Genomic DNA, 22,803 nt, shown 5'->3' on the forward strand with positions numbered 1-22,803 from the left:
TAAAGTATACTTAAAGTGGATAGGTTCTTAATTAGTAAAGGTATCAATAGTTAAAGGTAGAAGGCAGGAGAATGGGGTTGAGAGAGAGATCATCCATGATGAAATGGCATATTAGACTCATTGGGCAAAGTGGCTCAATTCTTTGGTTACATCTCATGGTCATGTTAAGATACATTCTTGGTCTTGACATCTATTAAAACAGGTATTTCAACTTGTAGGCTAGACATTCTTCTTGAGATTGGAAATCATCTTTTGAAGCTGCAATGTCAAGGCTGGTGTATCCATTTCTTTTTTTCTTTTTAAATCTTTTTATTAATTAAAAAAAACATGAATGCAAAGAGCTTGAGAGTACATAATTAATAGGTTAAGGTATAAATACAAGTAGATGATAATCCATATATAATAACCTCCCAAACTCATAGTTACAAAAAATGGAGTAAATAAGAAACCCCCCCAAAAAGAAAAAAAACCTAACCAACATGGGCCATTGCATTATGTCGAATATACACAGCAGCGTCAATAACTCCGCACCTCCATCCAAATAATTAAGGATAATAAAATTAAGGTTTAGGAAAAGTCAGTTTAGCTCATATGAAAATGTTGAATAAATGGTCTCCAAGTTTCTTGAAATTTAACTGAAGGGTCAAAGACAACACTTCTAATTTTTTCTAAATTCAAACAAAAAACTGTTTGAGAAAACCACTGAAATATAGTTGGAGGATTAATTTCTTTCCAGTTCAATAGGATAGATCTTCTAGCCATTAATGTAACAAATGCAATCATCCGTTGAGCTGAGGGGGAGAAACAACTATTATCCACCATCGGTAAACCAAAAATTATTGTAATAGGATGTGGTTGCAATTTGATATTCAGAACTGTTGGAATAATACTGAAAATATCTTTCCAATAATTTTGCAAACAAGGGCAAGACCAAAACATATGGGTCAATGAAGCGACTTCAGAATGACATCTGTCACAGATTGGATTAACATAAGAATAAAATCGAGCAAGTTTATCCTTGGACATGTGAGCTCTATGTACAACCTTAAATTGTATTAGGCCATGTTTAGCACAAATAAAAGAAGAATTGACTAATTGTAAAATTTTCGCCCACTGCTCAGTGGGTATACAACAGTGAAGTTCTTTTTCCCATTCCTTCTTAATTTTTTCTGATACTCCTGGCTGTATTTTCATGATCATATTATTAATGATGGCTACTAAACCCTTCTGGCAAGGATTCAGAGCTAATTTTTTTTTCCGTAATGTCCATTGGACATGATTTTGGAAAAGACTGTAACATATTATTCAAGAAATTTCTAACTTGCAAGTATCTAAAAAAAATGAGTTTTAGGCAAATTATATTTATTGGCTAGCTGTTCAAAGGACATAAAACTGTTATCAAAAAATAGATCATGAAAACATGTTATACCTTTTGTTTTCCATTATACAAAGGCTTGATCCATAAAAGAGGGCTGAAAAAAAATGTTAGCTATAATAGGGCTTGATAAGAAAACTTATTCAAGCCAAAGAATTTACGAAATTGAAACCATATTCATAATGTATGTTTAACTATAGGATTGGTTATTTGTTTATTCAATTTAGATAAAGCAAAAGGAAGCGAAGATCCTAAAATAGAAAACAATGAGAAGTCTTGTACAGATTTACATTCCAAACTTACCCATTGTGGGCAAGGTGCTATAATCAATTCTTGTGTCCAAAATATTAAATATCGAATATTAACTGCCCAATAGTAAAATCTTAGGTTTGACAAAGCCAAACCTCCTTCCTTCTTATTTTTTACTTAATCTAGGATTTTTATTCGAGGTGTATCCATTTCTTATGGAACTCTGCCCATGTTGGGATTGAAGGAAATGAGGTGGCCGACATTCTAGCCAAGCAATCACTTAAAAATTAAGGATATAAATGTAGTGGTGCCTTTGTGTAAGGGGAAGGTGAAAGCTGTAATTTAAAAGTTTATTAAATCACCATGGCAACAAAGTTGGGATAAAGAAAAGATGGCATTTATATAAAATTCAGAGGATGGTGAGAACTCATAGGAGATGGATATAAAAAGAGGGAAGAAGTTATACATGGTACAGGCATTTGAAGGGATTGCACTTGTCAAGAAACGGTGCAGCATAAATTATTTGAATGTAGTTCCTACACAGGAAACATCTAACTGCTATATTGAGATCAGATACAGTTTAAAATAGAAAACTTGTTAGGATATCACTGCCATCGTACTGTATGTAAGTGTGTATTTAACTTTCTGAAAAGCCTTAGACTTTTTCATCTGATTTGAGCTTTTGTTTTGAGGGGGATTTATTGGGTATACTTACTGTCTCTTTGCTCCACGCTCCACACTCCAACTCAGTCGGTTGTGGTAATGCACTTTCTGTTGATTTGCCAACTACTACAAGACTTCAGAAGAAGAAGGAGAACTTTTCTTGATGTCCATTAGGTGGTTGTTGTAGGGCCAATGGCATCTTGCAGACTCTGCATTTTCTTTCTCTGGTTCCCATCATGTCTGCTAAATTATTCAGTAGCATATTTCTTTAACAAGCACTTCTGCCATGACTTAATAGAAAATCTTTTAATTAATTGCACATAAGTATCTCATTAAATCATATTCATTCTGAGCAGAAAGCGCACTTATAATACAAACACACCCAGAACTTGTACACAACGTCAGATGAATCACAAGAACAGAAAATAAAAAAAGACTATAACATGTGACATTTTCACTGACTCCGATCTGGGCCGTGCCTTCAAAATATCTGGACCTGACTTGCTCTACCTTATTTTCCCTTTTCTATTTTCTAATTATGATTTATAATTTAAATTTTTTTAGTATATTTATTTCGATTTGTACTTCAGGGAGCGCGAAGTGCAGAAACAAATATCACTGTGATGATTGCACGCCCTAGTATCAATTGTTTGGTGACAATAAAGTAAAGTCAAGTAGTAATTCCTAACTTAGTGTGAGATTAGTTGGGAACACCATACTTCTAAAAGAAATTTATCTTAAATCTTTGTTCCTTGTTGCAAGATGTGTAACAATATTTACAAATACATAGATTAGGTAGAATTTTTGAGATTAATGGCTTGTTTTGCTGAAAGTTCTGCAGTAAACAACCAGCAATGCTCAGTGAACATGCTGGTAAGTCTTGGAGCACCCAAATGCATGCAGAAGTGCTGAGTGTGCTCACCAAGCTCCATCAGTGATTTATTTTTGTCTGTCTGCAGGGTTCCCCAGAGCATCCGTTGACACAGTAAAAGCCTGCTAAGATTCTCAGTATTTACTCTAGCCAACTTGCTCTTAAATACTTTGGCCTTTGATTAAATCTATGGTTTTCTGCTTCAGTTGTTAATGTTCCTTCTCATCATTTTCTACTGGCAATAATAGATATTTAACTGATGAGAAAAACATGTTAATCATTGATTTTGTTTGGCCATTTCCACACACGTGGATGTGAATAGAAAGCAGAAGAGTTGTTCTTGTTGGATAGGCTTCCTAAAGAACGTTTTAGTGTTTACATTTGACTTCGGAGTGGTAGATCTCTGCCACTGTGCTCAGTTCCCTCCTGTAGACTGAGAAGAGCTTTCTCTCCACGCCTTTGTAAAGGTGCTGGTGCTGGAGCATTTGGCAGCACATTTGCCTGACTTCACTACCGTTGCTGGCCAAGGCACGGGTAGAGCTAGGGAGGCCAGAAGCAGTTTTAGCCCCCCAGTGTGTTCCAGCAAACCTCGAATGCTGCAAGCCCGGGCTTCTGTCACCGACAAGGAGGAGCCCATAGATACGTTTGAGCAGTGCCATGTTGGCCTATCTGCATGCCACGGAGCAATCTCTGCTACCAGCGTGGTGAGGGAGGCCATGTGGCCCGGGACTGCCCTGCAGCAGCACTGTGCCACAGCCCAGCTTAGACATCAGGAATATGACTTTGTCAGGTGAACCTGTGCCTCAACCCCGCAAAATGCTGCCAGCTACACCTCATGACAAAGTTCCTGCGGCACATGGTGAGCACAGATGGAGTGGCAATGGACCCTGAGAAGGTGGCGGCCGTCAGGGAGTGGCACACCCATCGCGATGTCTCCGAGCTTCACAGCTTCCTGGGGGTAGGCATTATACTACCACCAGTTTGTTAAGGACTTTGCCATCATCGTCAGTTCCCTGCACCAGCTCACAAAGAAGGGGAGGCCCTTCCCCTGGACTGACACCTCAACTGCTGCCTTCGACCAGCTCTGAGCTGCATTCACTGGTGCTGGCGTACCCCATTCACTGTCAAGACATATGCCAGCAAAGGGAGGCTCAGCACAGTGCTGTGACTAGAATGAAACCAAGGAGAACGCGCTGTGGCGAAGTTCATCTGTACCCTGAGCCACAGTGAGAAGAACTACTGTGACACTTTCTGGGAGCTCTTGGCCTGGTCCAGGCCCTCCACTTCTTTGCCTCAACCTCTTTGGTTGACATTTTCTGCTTTGCATGGACCACATGTCCCTGACATGGCAGTTTAGATTCCGCGGTCCCGAGGGGTAGCCAGCGTGGTGGCTAGAGGCTCTGCAGGACTAGGATTTCAAGGCCCAGCACCATGCTGGAAGGCACCATGGCAATGCTGTCACCCTCTCTCACTGTCCCTGTGAGGCCACCAAGTGTCACTACTGTTGCCACCCTGAGGAGCAGAGACAGGGGCAAGTGGCGGTGGTGATACTTCACAAGTAATGATGGTGGCACTTCAGGTGGCAACCTGTGGTGAGGTCGACCTCCTCACCATTGACCACCAATGGCAATGCAATGAGCAGGAGAGTGATCTGGTGCTGGCTGAGGTGAGGAGATGGCTGAGCATAGGATGGTAGCTGTACAGACATCTCCAGCCCTGTACTCTCAATGGGACATCCTGGAGATGCACAACGGTGTGCTGTTCCAGCGGTGGCAGTTTTCTGACAGTGAGAGACATCTCCTGAAGGTGGTTGTCCCCTGGGAACTCCCCGCCATGGTGCTGTGATCGGTACACAGTCTGGTGGGGGCTGACCATCTCGGGGTTGCAAAAGCTTTGGGAAATCTGCATGAACACTTCTATTGGCCTGCGAGCAGGCAGGATGTTGAGCTGTTTGTGCACTGCTGTGAAGCTTGCGTGTCCCAGAAGTGGTTGGGATGCCAGTCCAGGGTGCCAATGCACCAGTACCTGCTGGGGGCCCAAATAGCATGTAGGGGTGGATATCCTGGGCTCCTTCCCCTGCACCAACGCTGGGAACCCTTACGTTCTCATGGCCATGGATTACTTCATGGTGTCCAGTGGTATATGTGGTTCCAAACCACAGCACAACCGCCACTGCTGAGGGGCTAGTGGGGGTGGACTTCTGTGTTTTGGCATCCCTGAGGAGCTTCTCTGTGACCTGGGCACAACTTTGAGGTGCAGGTGTTTGGTGAGGTTTGCAGGTGGCTAGGAATCACCTAAATGTGGACCACCACCCCCCCCCCCTTCACCCGCAAGGTGATGGGCTGGTGGAGCGCCCTAACTGCACACTGGCAATGTAGCTTGCCACCCCCATTAGCCAGCACCAGCCTGATTGGGATCGCTGCCTACCCCTAGCACTGTGAGCATACTGGGCAGCAGGTCGGAGAGCTCCAGCTGTTTGGGGAGGCCGGGTTGCAGTTCCTACAGGGGACTGTTCACCATGTGGCTCAGCAGAACCAAAGTGCAGCTAGTGGCCACTAAAAATGGGCTCTTGATGCCCGCAGCTGGTGACAGGACTTCATTCTGGGAGACTACTGCCCCACCCGGAAGAAGGGACCATCCCCCAAGCTCAGAAGCCACTGAAGGAGCCAGGAGAGATGCTTGACTGCATCTCCAATCTGATATACCGGGTGTGGCTGCCTGAGCATCAGAAGGCTGTTGTGCTGAACCAGGATTGGCTGGCACAGTATCGGCACTTGGCCACACCCGATCCAGCGCAGCTGAGGGAAGGAGGTAATACTCGGATGCCCTGCCTCGTGCCTCTCCAAAGAGTGCCACCACTGGGGCATAGTCCCCGTACCCCAGGCAGTTTGACAACTACCACAGGTTTTGCTGTGGACTCCAGGGTGGCCGGGGATGGCTGACACCTCAGGTGGGAACAGTGAGGGTGTTGAATTGAATTGACATTATTTCTTACATCCTTCACATACATGAGGAGTAAAAATCTTTACATTATGTCTCTGTCTAAATGTGCAACGTGCAATCAGTTGTAGAATGCACCTTCTGGTGCTACTTGGACACGTCTTCAATGATGATCCCGGGGTCGTAGGATGTTTCGGGTCTTTAATCATTAGACACCCTCAGCCGGGCGACCCAGCCGGGGGTGATCGGCCCCCGACTTGTATCCAAGTGGCGCACTAATCCACAGAACCTCCCTCTGGATCCACAGCCACCGCCAGGCCTTTTCAGCAGCCTCCAGAATGTTCTTGGTGGCTCTTCTGCTTTTACTCCTTTTATTCCGCTGTAGTGAATGGCCAGCAAAGCCCCAGACTCAACTTCGACTGGCTCACAGCAAGCTCTCCAGTCATTGCTCCAGCAGTCTGTAACAGCTTCGACTGGCTCCACAGCGAGCTCTCCAGCATTCTGCACCAAGATCTGTGTAGTTAACCCTCTTGCACTCATTGGCCTCTTCAATCCAGTCTTCCCAGGGCACAGTAAGTTCCAGCAGGACCACTTGCTGTGTAGACTCCGATATTAACACCATGTCCAGGTGGTATTTAACAATAATTATTAATTATTTAATAATAATTTATAATAAATGGAACAGTGAATGTAATATAGAGTACACTCAAGTCAGCATGAGTTCATCAGTCTGATGGCCTGGTGGAATAAGCTGTCGCAGAGCCTGTTGGTCCTGGTTTTTATGCTGCGGTACCACTTCCCAGATGGTAACAGCTGGAATAAATTGTAGTTGGGATGGCTTGGGTCCCCGATGATCCTACGTGTGGTTGACAGCTCCCCCAGCACTCTGAGCAGCCAGCGCTACGTATTGTTCTTATTTTAAAATGCATTCGTGTGTGTGTGTGTGTGTGTGTGTGTGTTTGGTAGAATTATGGTGAGATGTTCAAGTTAATTGATCGTTACATTTCAGCTCAGGTTGTACCGCTGTTCGCTTGTGTGTTTGTGTGCTACCCTGAATATAACCGAGGTGTATAATAATCACCACGTCTCTGTATGTGACTGAGTTTGCTTTCACCAAGCTGTTGAGATAAATGAGCTTTTCTCTTCTGTCGTCATGGACCAAATGCTCACTGCACTATTATTATCTGAACTTCTATAAATGTATTAGAAAGTGATGCATCATTGTAGCACATTTTCTTTTTGCCTCACTACCCACTCTTAATCTTTTCATATTTCTTATATTATTTAGGTGATTGTATTGTTGTTATTCAGAACATTTTGTCTCTTAGCATGTTTAATTGGCCTTAGCAATTTGCACAATGTAACTCTCAACCAGTGCATTGCTTAATGTGCTGTTTTATGTGACTCTGATGTGGAGGGTTGGGAGAGTGACTCTGTGGCTTTCTACTTCATGTTGGAGTTAATGAAATGTCTTTGCTGCATGGAAAAGTCTGTAAAGTTCAATAAATGTTCTGTGATTTTGAAACATAGAAAACAATTACTTATGAAAGTCCAATATGGAATTTTTTGGAACTCAAGGATATTCATGACTTTGAACTGTTTCCAGCACTGATAAAGTGCTGAAAGAAGAAACAATTTATAAATTTATAACACTCTTATTATGACAAAAATAAAAAGAAGCTATTGAATATTGCAAATATCAAAATTTACCAAGTACATTGTAATAAATACTCACTGGAGTATGGTACTCTGTGACTGTAATAAATCTCAAAAATGTCACTGTGACCCAATGGTACCCATAAATGGTAGATTATTTTATAGATATTTACAACAGTTTGAAGTCCCCTGGATCTATGCAAAGATGTACATCAATGATGACAGGGAAGGATTAGAGACATTGAACACAACACGTTCTTTTTGTTATTCCAGAATTTCTTTCCATTCACTTTTCTTCTAATATGATTCAGTTATATCTTTCTATTTTTGAAATCCATTTCATTTTGGGTAATAACCTCACCCTATTGATCATATACATTATTTCTGTGATTGGAAATGCAGCTTATTTTCTATTAATGTTTAATTATCACACACTTACACTGGGCCCATGGTTAACATTGTGTTCTCTATATATCATTAACTTTAATGGCTTTATCAATGAATGACTGACTCAGGAAGGTAATGTTGGGATCTTAAGATTGCCGGTGTAAATATTTTGCCACAAATCTAAACAAAGTATCTTAAATTTTCTTTATTTGTGCTTAAAGTTGATGATAATTTAAATAATTTTTATTTTAAATTTCATTTTTAACATATAATTTTAAAACAAACATTGTTGCGATCCTCATAAAGCCACCTCATTAATGGCTGTGAGTTTCATTAGTTGAGTTACTGCTGCCTTTTCAAGAAGGCTTTCAGGACATCTTTAGATTATTGCTTCATCCTACTGGTAAGCTAACTTGCTATAATTGAGTCAAGCAGAATGCTGATTTCATCTGTCAAGTGTGGCACATGTGAGCTGACTAAGTCCTTAATGTTCGGAGTTTTGGCATGGGAGATTCAAAAATCAAAATAAATTTATTATCAAATTTATATGTCACCATCTACAGACCTGAGACTAATTTTCCTGTGGGCATACTCAGTAAGTCCAATAGCTATAATAGAATCAATGGAAGACTGCAGCTACAGGGTGGATGGCCAGTGTGCAAAGACAACAAACTGTGCAAATCCCAAAAGAAAGAAATAGTAATAATAATAATAATAACAAACCAGCAATAAATATCGAAGGCATGAGAGGAAGAGTGCTTGAAAGTGAGTTAATAGGCTGTGGGAACAGTTCAGCGATGGGGCAAGTGAAGTTGAGTGGTGATCCCCTCTGGTTGAGTGGTAATAACTGTTCCTTAGAACATCACCACCTCCTGAGACAGTGATGTGCCTCTCCTGTGAGATGTGGCAGCCTTGGGGAAACTCCGCTCTCCTGCAGAGTCACATCTGCCAGAAGTGGTTGCAGCTGGGTGATCTGGAAGACCGTGTGAGGAATCTGAAGCAGCAGCTGGATGACCTTTGACTCATAAGGGAGAATGACGCAGTCATAGATGAGAGCTACAGGGATGTAGTCACACCTAGGCTGCCGGAAGCAGGTCGTTGGGTGACAGTCCGAGGGGGGAAGCGAAGGAGAGTAGACAGGTAGTGCAGAGCACCTCTGTAGCCATTCCCCTGAATAATAAGTTTACCATCCTGGATGCTGTTGGCAAGGACGACTGACCATGGTGGCAGGGCCTCTGGCACTGAGTCTGACCCTGTGGTGCAGAAGGATGGGACGGAGAAGAGGAGAGCTGTTGTCATTGGAGACTCTATAGTCAGGGAAGCAGACAGGAGATTTTGTGGATGTGAGAAGGACACCCAAATGGTTTGTTGCCTCACGGGTGCCAGGGTCCGGGATGTCTCTGACTGGGTGCATGACAAGAGGGAAAGCAATCAGAAGTCGTGATACATGTTGGGACCAACGGCATAGGCAGGAAGAGGGATGAGGTCCTGAAGTGTGAGTTTCAGGAACTGGGCAGAAGGCTGAAGAACAGGACCTCAAGGGTGGTGTTCTCAGGATTGCTGCCAGTGCTACATGATAGTGATGGTAAGAATTGGAGGAGATAGCAGTTGAATGCATGGCTGAGGAGTTGATGCAGGGGGCAGGGTTTTAGATTTTTGGATCATTGAGATCTCCTCTGGGGAAGTTGGGACCTGTACCGATAGAGTAGAGAAAGAAATGCATGGAGTAAAGCCAGATCTAACTAATAGAGAGGCTTTGAGGAAAGCGAAGCAGAATAAAGGGTGTAAAGGTAGTAAGGTAGAAGGGCTAAAGTGTGTGTACTTCAATGCAAGAAGCACCAGGAACAAAGGTGATGAACTGGGAGCTTGGGTACATACATGGAATTATGATGTAGTGGCCATTACGGAGACTTGGCTGGCAGCAGGGCAGGAATGGATTCTCAATATTCCTGGATTTCACTGCTTTAAAAGGGATAGAGAGGGGGGGAAAGGGAGGAGGGGTGGCATTACTGGTCAGGGATACTATCACAGCTGCAGAAAGGGTGGGTATTGTAGTAGGATCCTCTTTTGAGTCAGTATGGGTGGAAGTCAGGAACAGGAAGGGAGCAGTTACTCTACTGGGGGTATTCTGTAGGCCCCCTGGTAGCAGCAGAGATACCGAGGAGCAGATTGGGAGGCAGAGTTTGGAAAGGTGCAAAAATAACAGGGTTGTTATCATGGGTGACTTTAACTTCCCTAATATTGATTGGCACTTGATTAGTGATGCACCATCAATAACTCACTCTGAGACGTGAAGGCGAGATATTGGCTTTAATTGACTGGAAGAAGGAACAAGCAGTGAGTGACCACCATACTACATCCTGGAGACTGAGAGGCTGGGCTCAGGCCTTGATCGTCTTTATACAGGGGTCTGTGGGAAGAGTCACAGGAGCAGTCAGTAGGGGGCATGTCCAGACAGCTATATATAGTTGACCACAATTAGTTCCAAGGGTTTAGATGGGGCAGAGTTTGTTAAGTGTGTCCAGGATGGATTCCTGTCACAGTATGTTGACAGGCCGACTAGGGGGAATGCCATACTAGATCTAGTATTAGGTAATGAACCGGGTCAGGTCACAGATCTGTCAGTGGGTGAGCATCTGGGGGACAGTGATCACCGCTCCCTCACCTTTAGCATTATCATGGAAAAGGATAGACATCAGAGAGGACAGGAAAATTTTTAATTGGGGAAAGGCAAATTATGAGGCTATAAGGCTAGAACTTGCGGGTGTGAATTGGGATGATGTTTTTGCAGGGAAATGTACTATGGACATATAGTTGACGTTTAAGGATCTCTTGCAGGATGTTAGGGATAAATTTGTCCCAGTGAGGAAGATAAAGAATGGTAGGGTGAAGGAACCATGGGAACAAGTGAAGTGGAAAATCTAGTCAGGTGGAAGAAGGCCGTGTACATGAGTGTTGGAAAGGAGAGGAGAGAGAGATACTGCTTCTACCTCTTCCAACAATTCTGAGTGAGGCACAGAAAGATCGGTATTTACTGACAATTACCTTTATTGTTCAAACTAACAAAATCGTGAATTCATACATTAAATACTTTGTGCGCACAACTGCTAAGTACCCCTGACTCTCCTGGACAGTCAAAGAATAGCAAAGGTATTACCCGGGCGGAGGAATTTACGCTGGCCAGGCGCTCGTTGTTCCTCGTGGTCCCAACTCACTCTCCACGTGTTCACGCAGGGTTCTTCTTGCTTGTGTCTGTGATGGTGATTCTTCGAAGTTACCGCCACCGGTGCACACAAAGCATCCACTTTTATATCCATTGCTTATCAATTCAAATGTCGCATTCCCGTGACGTTGGCCGCAGGTCATGTGTCTGGCCTTTAATACCTGGTCATTGGCTCTGGTCTGAAGCAGCATCCATCTACTGTCCTCTCCCCATCAGACGGATCTGTTCTGGGACCACTACTTTTTGTCATTTTTATTAACGACGGGGATGTGGGGGTAGAAGGGTGGGTTGGGAAGTTTGCAGACGACACAAAGGTTGGTGGTGTTGTAGATAGTGTAAAGGATTGTCGAAAATTGCAGAGGGACATTGATAGGATGCAGAAGTGGGCTGAGAAGTGGCAGATGGAGTTCAACCCAGAGAAGTGTGAGGTGGTACACTTTGGAAGGACAAACTCCAAGGCAGAGTACAAAGTAAATGGCAGGATACTTGGTAGTGTGGAGGAGCAGGGGGATCTGGGGGTACATGTCCACAGATCCCTGAAAATTGCCTCACAGGTAGATAGGGTCGTTAAGAAAGCTTGTGGGGTGTTAGCTTTCATAAGTCGAGGGATAGAATTTAAGAGACGCGATATAATGATGCAGCTCTATAAAACTCTAGTTAGGCCACACTTGGAGTACTGTGTCCAGTTCTGGTCACCTCACTATAGGAAGGATGTAGTAGCATTGGAAAGGGTACAGAGGAGATTTGCCAGGATGCTGCCTGGTTTAGAGAGTATGGATTATGATCAGAATTTAAGGGAGCTGGGCTTTACTCTTTGGAGAGAAGGAGGATGAGAGGAGACATGATAGAGGTGTACAAGATATTACGAGGAATAGACAGAGTGGACAGCCAGCGCCTCTTCCCCAGGGCACTACTGGTCAGTACAAGAGGACATGGCTTTAAGGTAAGGGGAGGGAAATTCAAGGGGGATATTAGAGGAAGGTTTTTCACTCAGAGAGTGGTTGGTTTGTGGAATGCACTGCCTGAGTCAGTGGTGGAGGCAGATACACTAGTGAAGTTTAAGAGACTACTAGACAGGTATATGGAGGAATTTAAGGTGGGAGGTTATATGGGAGGTAGGGTTTGAGGGTCGGTGCAACATTGTGGGCCGAAGGGCCTGTAATGTGCTGTACTATTCTATGTTCTATGTTAACCTGGTGATGTGAGTCTTGAGGCTCCTGTATCTTTTTCCTGATAGGATCAACAAGAAGAGAGTGCGGCCTGGGTATTGGGGATCCTTGATGATGGATGCTGCTTTCTTATGACAGTGCTCTGTGCTGATGTGCTCAATGGTGGGGAGATCTTAACCTGAGATGGACTGGGCCGTATCCGCTACCTTTTGTGGGATTTTCCATTCAAGGGCATTGGTATTTCGATATTAGGCCGTGATGCAATCTGGTCAATATATTCTTCATTACACATTTATAGACTTTTATCAAAGTTTTAGATGTCATGCTGAATCTTTGCAGACTTCTAAGTAGAGGCACTGCTGTGCTTCTTAATGGCACTTACGTGCTGGACCTAGGGCAGATCCTCTGATCCAAGGAATTTAAAGCTGCTGACCGTCTCTACCTCTGATGCCCTGATGAGGAGTGGGTTATAGACCTCTATTGACCTCCTGAAGTCAATAATGATGACAGCAGCGAGAAGAAAGGATGAACTGGGTGGTGGGGTCTTTGATGAAGGATGCAGCTCTCCTCCGACAACACTCAGTGTAGGTTTGCTCAATGGTGGAGAGGGCTTTACTTGTGATGGACTGGACTGTATCCACTACTTTTTGTAGAATGATGCTGATCTGCTTCACTTAATCTGCTGGTAGTTATGGAAGGCTTTCCCGAGAAATATTGGTGGTAGCTCTCTAATGCTTCAAGGTAACTAGAGTAGGGAGTCCATGACATAAAATTATATGGGAAGATGAGCTGGAGTTTGAGTTCCTGGAGCTTCAAGGATATTTTTCCTCAGACAAACAAAGACAATGCAGTGCTGATGCTTTGAAGTTATGGTGAATTGCATCACTGATGGCAGTCTTCACCGAGATGCGGCTCTCAAGATATTGATTTCTTAACAGTTTTATGATAGTAGATTTTTATTGTTGAACCAGTTTGTTGTACAGCAGATTTGCCAAGGATCTTTGCTTTGTGACGTTTCATGTAAACCCCATTTTTTTGTATGCTTCACTAAATGGTTGACAGTGGCTTGGAGCTCAGCCTGTGAATGGAGGCATTGCCTGTGTATTTGAAATTGATAACTATAGTTAGGGTGATCTTGGATTGTAGACGGTGAAGCTTGAGCAATTTCCCATGTGTCCAGTAGACAAGTTCCACTCTGCCAGGAAGCATGTTGCAGGTGAGGTATAACGTTACACTGAGACAAGGTGAGGGGAAAGTTTTGGGACAGTGACATAGCTTTGTTTAACATTGATCTGCACTGAGATTGGTTCCAATCAGAAACCATTGGTTAAGATCACATGCATGCCAGTAACTTGTCCGAAAGCATTAAAGTCATTACGTACATCTATATGATGCATGTTCCTTGCTGTGGAGTTAGAATTTTATACAGATCCTTGCGGACCTGGTCAGGTCAAATGGCGACAGTGAAAATTCTGATCCAAGCAGTTTTTCTAAAAGCTGTACCGATCAAATTTAAAGGGCACATCAATCAAGCAAGCTGGACAGTAAGTCTACAAATGGGAGAAGAAGCTGAGTGTACAAGTACGTGTGCAATAAGCTGCCATTTTGATAGTGGACGAATGAAAATACATGTCTCAAGTACATCCAGGCATTGCAGGCATTAGAAGGCAGAACATAGAACAGTGCAGGTCATTTGGCCCACAATGTTGTTCCCACCTTTTAACCTGTCTAAGATTAATCTAACCCTTCCCTCCATGTAGCCCTCCATTTTTCTATCATTCATGTGCTTCTCTTAAAGTTTCTTATATGCCTTTAATTTGCCACTACCAGCACCCCTGGAAGGGTGTTTCATTCACCTTGGGTTTAACAAAATGTATCTGACGTCCCCCCTGTACTTTCTCCAATCACATTAAAATGAGACCCCTGGTGTTAACCATTTCCACTCTGGGGAAAAGTCTCTGGCTATCCACTTGATCTATACTTATAATCTTGTACATTTCTATCAAGTCACAAGTCACATCTCACGTCCTTCACTCCAAAGAGAAATTCTTTGGTTCACTCAACTTATCCTTGTAAGACATGCTCTTTAATCCAGGCTACATTCTGGGAAATCTCCTCTGCAACTTCTCTAAATCTTCCGCATCCCTCCTGTAATGAAGCATCCGAAACAGAGCACAATACTCAGTGTAGTCAAACACTTCATTTGGATTGTGGAGCTGTATAAGGAGACTTGTGACATGTAGAGGATGGAGATGCTTTTTATGGTCAATAATATACAATAGAAGTGAAAAATGGTGCTGAGAATGCTCAGGCATTAAATGATGAAGTGAAGGAAGATCAGAAAGCAATTTTAGCCACAGAAATCACTTCCAAGTTGTACCACACACTCAATGTGTATTTTAAAATATAACAATACACTTTGTTTCCTTCATTTCTACTCTTTCCCTATTTATTGGATTGCATGAAAAAATAGAATGTAGTTGCATATGCATCAAACTATTTTTGGTAAGATTAGAAATGCTTTCATTAAACCAATATTCATGTGGTGTCTCAACCATCTGCACTGCTGTGTGTCTTGGACACTGTGCATGTTAGGCCAAGTGTGGAAACCTGAAATGAATCGGATCTCTTGCTCCACCACTGAATTTTCCTTTGAGTTCTGAGATTGAGCCCCGAGGTACTAAGGTTTAGGATAGGAAACAGCACAAAATTCAAATACAGAACAGCATAACAGTAAAAAAAATATGACCCCAGGGTATTATACATGTCAAGAGTGTTAATAAGCAAGTGGTGATTTTATAGACAATAGGTGCAGAAGTAGACCATTCGGCCCTTTGAGTCTGCACCGCCATTTTGAGATCATGGCTGATTATCTACTATCAATACCCGGTTCCTGCCTTGTCCCCATATCCCTTGATTTCCCAATCCATAAGATACCTATCTAGCTCCTTCTTGAAAGCATCCAGAGAATTGGCCTCCACTGTCTTCCGAGGCAGTGCTTTCCAGACCCACACAACTCTCTGGGAGAAGAAGTTTTTCCTTAACTCTGTCCTAAATGCCCTACCCCTTATTCTCAAACCATGCTCTCTGGTACTGGACTCTCCCAGCATCTGGAACATATTTCCTGCCTCTATCTTGTCCAATCCCTTACTAATCTTATATGTTGCAATCAGATCCCCTCTCAATCTCCTTAATTCCAGCGTGTAGAAGCTCAGTCTCTCTAACCTTTCTGCGTAAGACAGTCCAGACATCCCAGGAATTAACCTCATGAATCTACGCTGCACTTCCTCTACAGCCAGGATGTCCTTCCTGAACCCTGGAGACCAAAACTGTACACAATACTCCAGGTGTGGTCTCACCAGGGCCCTGTACAAATGCAAGAGGATTTCCTTGCTCTTGTACTCAATTCCCTTTGTAATAAAGGCCAACATTCCATTAGCCTACTTCACCGCCTGTTGCACTTGCTCATTCACCTTCAGTGACTGATGAACAAGGACTCCTAGATCTCTTTGTATTTCTCCTTTACCTAACTTTACGTCGTTCAGATAATAATCTGCCTTCCTGTTCTTACTCCCAAAGTGGATAACCTCACACTTATTCACATTAAACGTCATCTGCCAAGTATCTGCCCACTCACCCAGCCAATCCAAGTCACCCTGAATTCACCTAACATCCTCATCACATGTCACACTGCCACCCAGCTTAGTATCATCAGCAAACTTGCTAATGTTATTCTCAATGCCTTCATCTAAATCGTTGACGTAAATTGTAAACAGCTGTGGTCCCAATACCGAGCCCTGTGGCACTCCACCAGTCACCACCTGCCATTCCCAGAAACACCCATTCACTGCTATCATTTGCTTTCTATCTGCCAACCAGTTTTCTACCCATGTCAATGTCTTCCCCCCAATGCCATGAGCTTTGATTTTACCCACCAATCTCCTATGTGGGACCTTATCAAATGCCTTCTGAAAATAATTTTTAGCATTTTTTCATCACTTTTATCATTCATAAGGAAAAATAAGTAATGGAAATGAATTTCACAATTAAGTTTATTATCTTTTCATTTTTGTTTTATTTTAATCTACTTGAAGAGTTTGTAAAAGTATCTGATTATCAGCGACTTACATAATTATGAGGTAAAGATAAGATAGATAGTTACATGGTAGAAATATAGGTTTTAGATGAGATGCACAAGTTTTGCTGTTCAGAAATTGGTGCGTATATGGAACAACCTATCAGAGGAAGTGATAGAGAGTGGTAAAGTTACAACATTTAAAAGACACTAGGACAGGTGCATGGACAAGAAATGTTTTAAGAGATATGGGCCAAATTCAGGCAAATGGGGTTAGCGTTAATAGGCATTTTGACTGAGGTGTCAAGAACCAGGGTTCATAGTCTCAAAATTGGATATCAGTCATTCAGGACAAAATTGAGAAGAACGTTATTCATGTAGAAACCAATAGCACTTTGAAATCTTCTTTCCAGGAGGGCTGTGAAAACCTATTTGCGCGGTATATCCAAGACAGAGTTTGATAGGTATTAAGGGAAATCAGGAAGATGAGGGTGACCTAATTCAACCATACAAAATCTTCAGGGGAGTTAATGTCATTATGTTGTTTTCACATGGAAAAAGTAGCAGGTCATTCTAAAATGAGGTAGGTAGAAATTTCTTCTTTTAGAGCGTGGTGAAGGGTGGATCATTATATATATTTAGAGTAGGAAAAAAAAGTATTTAAAAGATTGTGAAATTGAGAATAGTGCAGAACTGGCATAAAAGGGGTTGAGGCTAGCATAGAACATACTGAATGCTTTGGCAAGCTTAGGAGGTAAATAACCTACTCCTGCTCCTATTCTCTCGTGTTCTTGTGCTCTAAAGGAAATTTGCACTGAGGTGAAATATCAGCCATGACTAAGAATGGTGGAGTAGACAAGAAGGCCAGAAGGCCTGCTTCTGCCTTTATTTTTTATGCTCATGGATAGTTTTCAGAGAAATGTAAATCAAGAAACTGATTCAAGTTGCAGAAGGGAGCATCCCAGGAATTGACAGTGTGGTGAACTACATATACCTGTCTGGACACGCCCCTGCTGACTGCTCCTGTGGCTCCTCCCACAGACCCCTGTATAAAGGCGATCAAGGCCTGAGCCCGGCCTCTCAGTCTCCAGGATGTAGTATGGTGGTCACTCACTGCTTGTTCCTTCTTCCAGTCAATAAAAGCCGATATCTCGCCTTTACGTCTCAGAGTGAGTTATTGGTGGTGCATCAGACAGGTTCTGTTGTATAGCTGGCTTGGGCTTTATTGGCTGACAAATCTTTGTGCAAGCGTCAGCTTCATAAAGAGGAAAAATTAAGTAATGAATTGTTGAAAGTATACGAAATACAGACATAACTGAAAATTTAAAATAACAGCTGTGACTTTGCTGTTATGTACAGTGGTGTGCACTAGAAGGTAGACCTTAGTCATTCATGCTTAAGCATCTTTTATAAAAATAATGTGTACCACATTAGTGTGAAGTACTTACATCTATTAAATCTATTGACATTTAAATTACTCAGTTTATCTGTACCTATCAATCTGTCTATCATGACCTGCTACTCTTTTCATTGAAGTAATCTTCTGGACTTCCTATAAATTAACTGGGGCTGTTTTAATTTTGGCACAATTGAGAACAGAACTGGAGACTGTGAAACTGTAAGAGAACATTGCACAGAGAAGGTCAGTGAATAAAACGTCTGAGGATCCCTTGACCATACTGTGTTCCTCTAATTAATTCCACTCTTAATTTCCTGAAATGAATTGTATAGACTTTTATAATTGTTATAAACCAAAACTAAAATGAAAAAGGATCTTGTGCTTTCCCAGTATACAAAACAAAAAAACCCTTCTCAGGCTTCCAGCTGTGTACAAGTGTCAATTTTAACCGACATTCTGATGACAAACTCTGCATCTCACCCTCCAAAACTAGAAGTAGGTCTTGAAGGTCTTGCTCTAAGTAGGAACTGGAATTCAATTGTAAACAATGTGGAACAGAAGAATTTTTTTTAGATGAGGACTAACCAATCAGGAGGGTCAGACGATGGGAGTATTCATAGGGGACTATATACATGCCCAGGCATCATCCATGATGAAGATGGCAGAATTTGTTATTGAAACACTGGCTAAAATTGATACCTGTACCCAGCTGGAAGCCCAAAAAGAGTTTATTTAAAACTGAAATATTTCCCCTTTAACTTTCACTAGGTCTCAGTTGCAATAAGGGTTCTGTAGCACTGCAGTATGAAGTCCAGTAAAAAGTCAGTACTGATAAGAAAGTTATATAAGTAAATGCAGCTATTTATGAGGAATGTAATTGTCAACCTAATGTTAACTTGTATTAAAAATGCTGATTATTTTGCTGTACAATGGATTCTGGTTAATTGAGCCATCAGTTAATTGGGGCAGCTGCTTTTTTGTGTTAACTATTAAAGAACAAAATCTTATCAAAAAATAGCCAGGATTCCTCTTGTTTCTTTGGGACACTATGCTGCTTAACTGGGATAGGAGAGTGTTGTGTGACCATTAGACGTTACTCTGTGCTTAGAGTGAACAGTTTTTAAATAGCATCGGTTGCGCGAGTTTGTCTTCAAAAAGCAGTGATTTTTGGCACTGATAGTTGGTGAGGAATAAACAGTCAGAACCATTTTGCTCACTGTGTTTTCAAGCATTCAGTCTTGGAGATGCCAGAAATGGCCGGGAGTGAAAATGAAACAATTTCACTACTTTAACAAGTTTGGGCCTACAAGGAATTTGAAGGTATCAACAACCTTGAATGTTACAATGAAAATGAAGATTTGGAGGATGCAATTGTCAACAAAACAGTATGAATGCAGTCCATTACCTATATAGGTGTCTGTGCTGATTTTGTTTATTTGCATTCAATAAAAAGAACACAGCAGCATATGCCAGATTAATTCCTCCAAGGAAAATAATTAGGAACTAATACACAGTTTTATAGTACTGTACTAATATTGATAGTGTTCATATTTCTTCTGTATTTTATTTAACTACACAATTTATCATTCAGTTAAATGGTAGTTTGTTTTTTTTTATACCTGTTTAACTATTTCCATGAAACTTCTGCTATTGGGGAACTGGTTAATTGGGCCAAAATGTACTGGTCCCAATGTGACTCAGCCGGAATCCACTATTTCCCAGATCTCTTCCACACCTAATCATTTATCTGTTTAATGCTACATGAATGGCTTTGTCTGTAGCAGACTTTGTTACCAGTACACAAAACGTCTTTGTGTTTCTAGCATCTTTCTACCTTTCTTCCCAAATAATTTTAAGAGACCGTCCTAAGTAAAATAATTGTGTCTTTTTATTAACCTTTACTTCACCTAATTTAGCAAAACAAGGTTAATCAATTAGGTATTATCTTCAGTGGCAGGAACAAAATCAATGAAGAATATAATTGTGTTGTAAAATAATAAGATTATAAAATTGGATGACTTTGCTTGATGTGATATAAAAGTGGATGCCTAATAAGGCAATGTGACAATTTACTTGAAAAGTGATGACTTGAAAATATTTGTACAAGTATTTGAAAAGCCTATTATTTTCAACTGTTGGAGAAAGAGCTTCTACTTAGACTTCATTGAGTGATTATGACAATCTAGCAGAGCTAACAGGAGCACAGATAGTGAGCAGAATTGTCTCCCATCACCCAGAAAGGTACCTCCACATTCACTAACATAGAATGGATGTAAGATTTTCATTTTCCCTTGGGCTAGATTGAAGTCAAGGTTTCTAATTGGAAAGGTGGGAGGTGAAATTTGGTTAGGAATAGTGTATCGACCCTTAGTATCTTTAATTTCTTAAGTTCACGTTTTGCACAACACAGCAATTTGAATTTGAATGAACATTGTAATCTTAATTTAGTGCAACCATTACTAATTTGAGTTGTAGTGGGGAAAGCATTGACTGCTTTTACTCTTGTGTACTGAAGAATGACAATAACCAATCCTGAATTTTGGAAAATATGTGATACTCATTAATGTTATTTTAGTTCTGAATGCTTTTAAAAATTTCTGGTTTTTGAGCTCAATTTACCTTAAACTGAACTAAGTCTGTCATGTGCATTAAGAACCATTAAATTTTTACAATAAAAAAACAATCATGTATGCCAGCAATGGCCCCTCCCATTGTGCTGGAGTGCCAAGCTCATTCCATCTTTGAATTAACTTCTTGCATTGACTACCACCCACACCATTTGTTAAACCACGAGAAAAAGCAACTTATTATAGACATTCCCAGATGTATTTGTTTAATTAATTTATTTATAGAGTTCAGATAATGATGGAAATACCAGAATTAATTGTGCAGCTCTAATCTCCCTGAGCCGAGGAGATAGATGGTAGTCAAGCATATTCTTGTGTGTCAGGGAGTCACACATAAGCCAGTCCAGGCAAGGACAATATGTTTCCTTCCCTTTGTGAACCAGCTGGACTTTGGGATCAGTCTAATAGTTTAATAGTTATTATTGCTAACTTACATCTTACAAGCTGATCAGTGTTATTCTGTGGGTGAAGTCTACCCAATTCACTATTGTAACCACCACCAAATATCAAGCTATCTGCATATTAACATATCATATCCCATTCTCCAACTGCAAAAGTGGGTTCTGCATTTGTGTTCCCATATTAATAATATAGACCTTTGATGTCACTCCAATAACAATAAAATAACATTGAATTGGTATAAATGGGTACTTGATTGTCAGCATGGACAGAGTGGATTAAAGGTATATTGTCTGTGGAGATTCCATGACTAGATTCCCTTACTCGTTGACTATCCCTCATACAAACAACACAGCTCATACATTCTGCCTTGGGAATTTTCCATTTGCTAAGACTAGTGTCCACAGATCACATGATCAAATTTAGACTGAATGTAATGAGTGCCTTCATTAATGTGATGGGGAATGTATCATAGATCATTGGGATATTTCCCAAGCTAGTGTCCTAGGTGCTTATCATTGACTTTCCTTCCATCCTAGACCTGATTTACGAATGCCTATTGAAAATTTCAGTGTTCAGTTTTATTTATAATTCATCAAATAACAAAGCAGATTATCTCTGTGAGGAACAAGACCCAGAGAATATTCAGACTTGAGCTAGTAAGTATCAGGTAACATCTACAACAGACAAGTGCTAGGCAATAGCTATCTATTGAAACATCTTTCTCTATTCAGTACCGTTGCCCTTCATCAATACAGCAATGTCAACCAGGAGACACAAAAGACTACAGATGCTGGAATCTGGAGCTAAAGACACTATGTTGGGGGAACTCACCAGTCAGGCAGCAGCTGTGGAGGGAAATGGACAGTCGACATTGTAGGTCAAGACCATTCACCTGCATATCATTGTCAAACAGAAGGCACGAGATTATTATATTTTAAGGAATTATGTGGGACCAGGCAGAAAAGTGGGCATGAGATAGAGAGCCAGTCGCTATTTTAATGAATAGGGGTTGTAGGGCCTACTATTCCTGAACTTCAACTCTACAGGAATTCTGAAGCTCAAAGGATGGTGAACAAGTAGTCTAATCTCTGACTCTCCACACAGAGACAGGATAAGCTCAGCTCCACAACACTCAGGAAACTTTACAGTACCGAGAAGAAAGAAGTCATGTTATTGATGTCTTAATATTCACTCTCTGCTTCATTACTGCAGTGTGACATCAATGTGTGTTATCTACAAACTGCACAGCAGCAACTCTTCATGTCTGTGCAAAACAACACTTGGTTAACTTGTTGTGTTTACCACTTGATGTACAAGGACAGCATAACGTACAGAGCACCCTAATTTGTAAGTTCCCTCTTCACTAGAAGCAATGACTGTTCTTTCATTGTCAGAATCAGTATCTTGGATTTCTGAAACCAATGTTTCAATGCGAGTATCTTCACACCAAGTGGATTACATTGATTCAGACATATGACTCACCACCGTTTTCTGAAGAGTAATCGTGGATGAGGAATAAATGAAGGCTATGCTAGTGATACCACATCCCATGACTGAGTAATAGAAAAAGAAAATAGGAAGTTTCTCCCTGGTGAAAAAGTTAATAATTTGTATTCCTCTGTAACTATAATCAGTGACATTTCTAACGTATATTCTCCATTTAAGAACAGAATCGTATCAGAATGTCAGAATGAATGAAAAGAAAGCAAGTAACATTACCAGATTGACCAAAACTGTTTATTGAATAGAGAAAATAATATTTTCTGC

Source organism: Hypanus sabinus, chromosome 19 (assembly GCF_030144855.1).
Source record: "Hypanus sabinus isolate sHypSab1 chromosome 19, sHypSab1.hap1, whole genome shotgun sequence".
Classification (NCBI taxonomy): domain Eukaryota; kingdom Metazoa; phylum Chordata; class Chondrichthyes; order Myliobatiformes; family Dasyatidae; genus Hypanus; species Hypanus sabinus.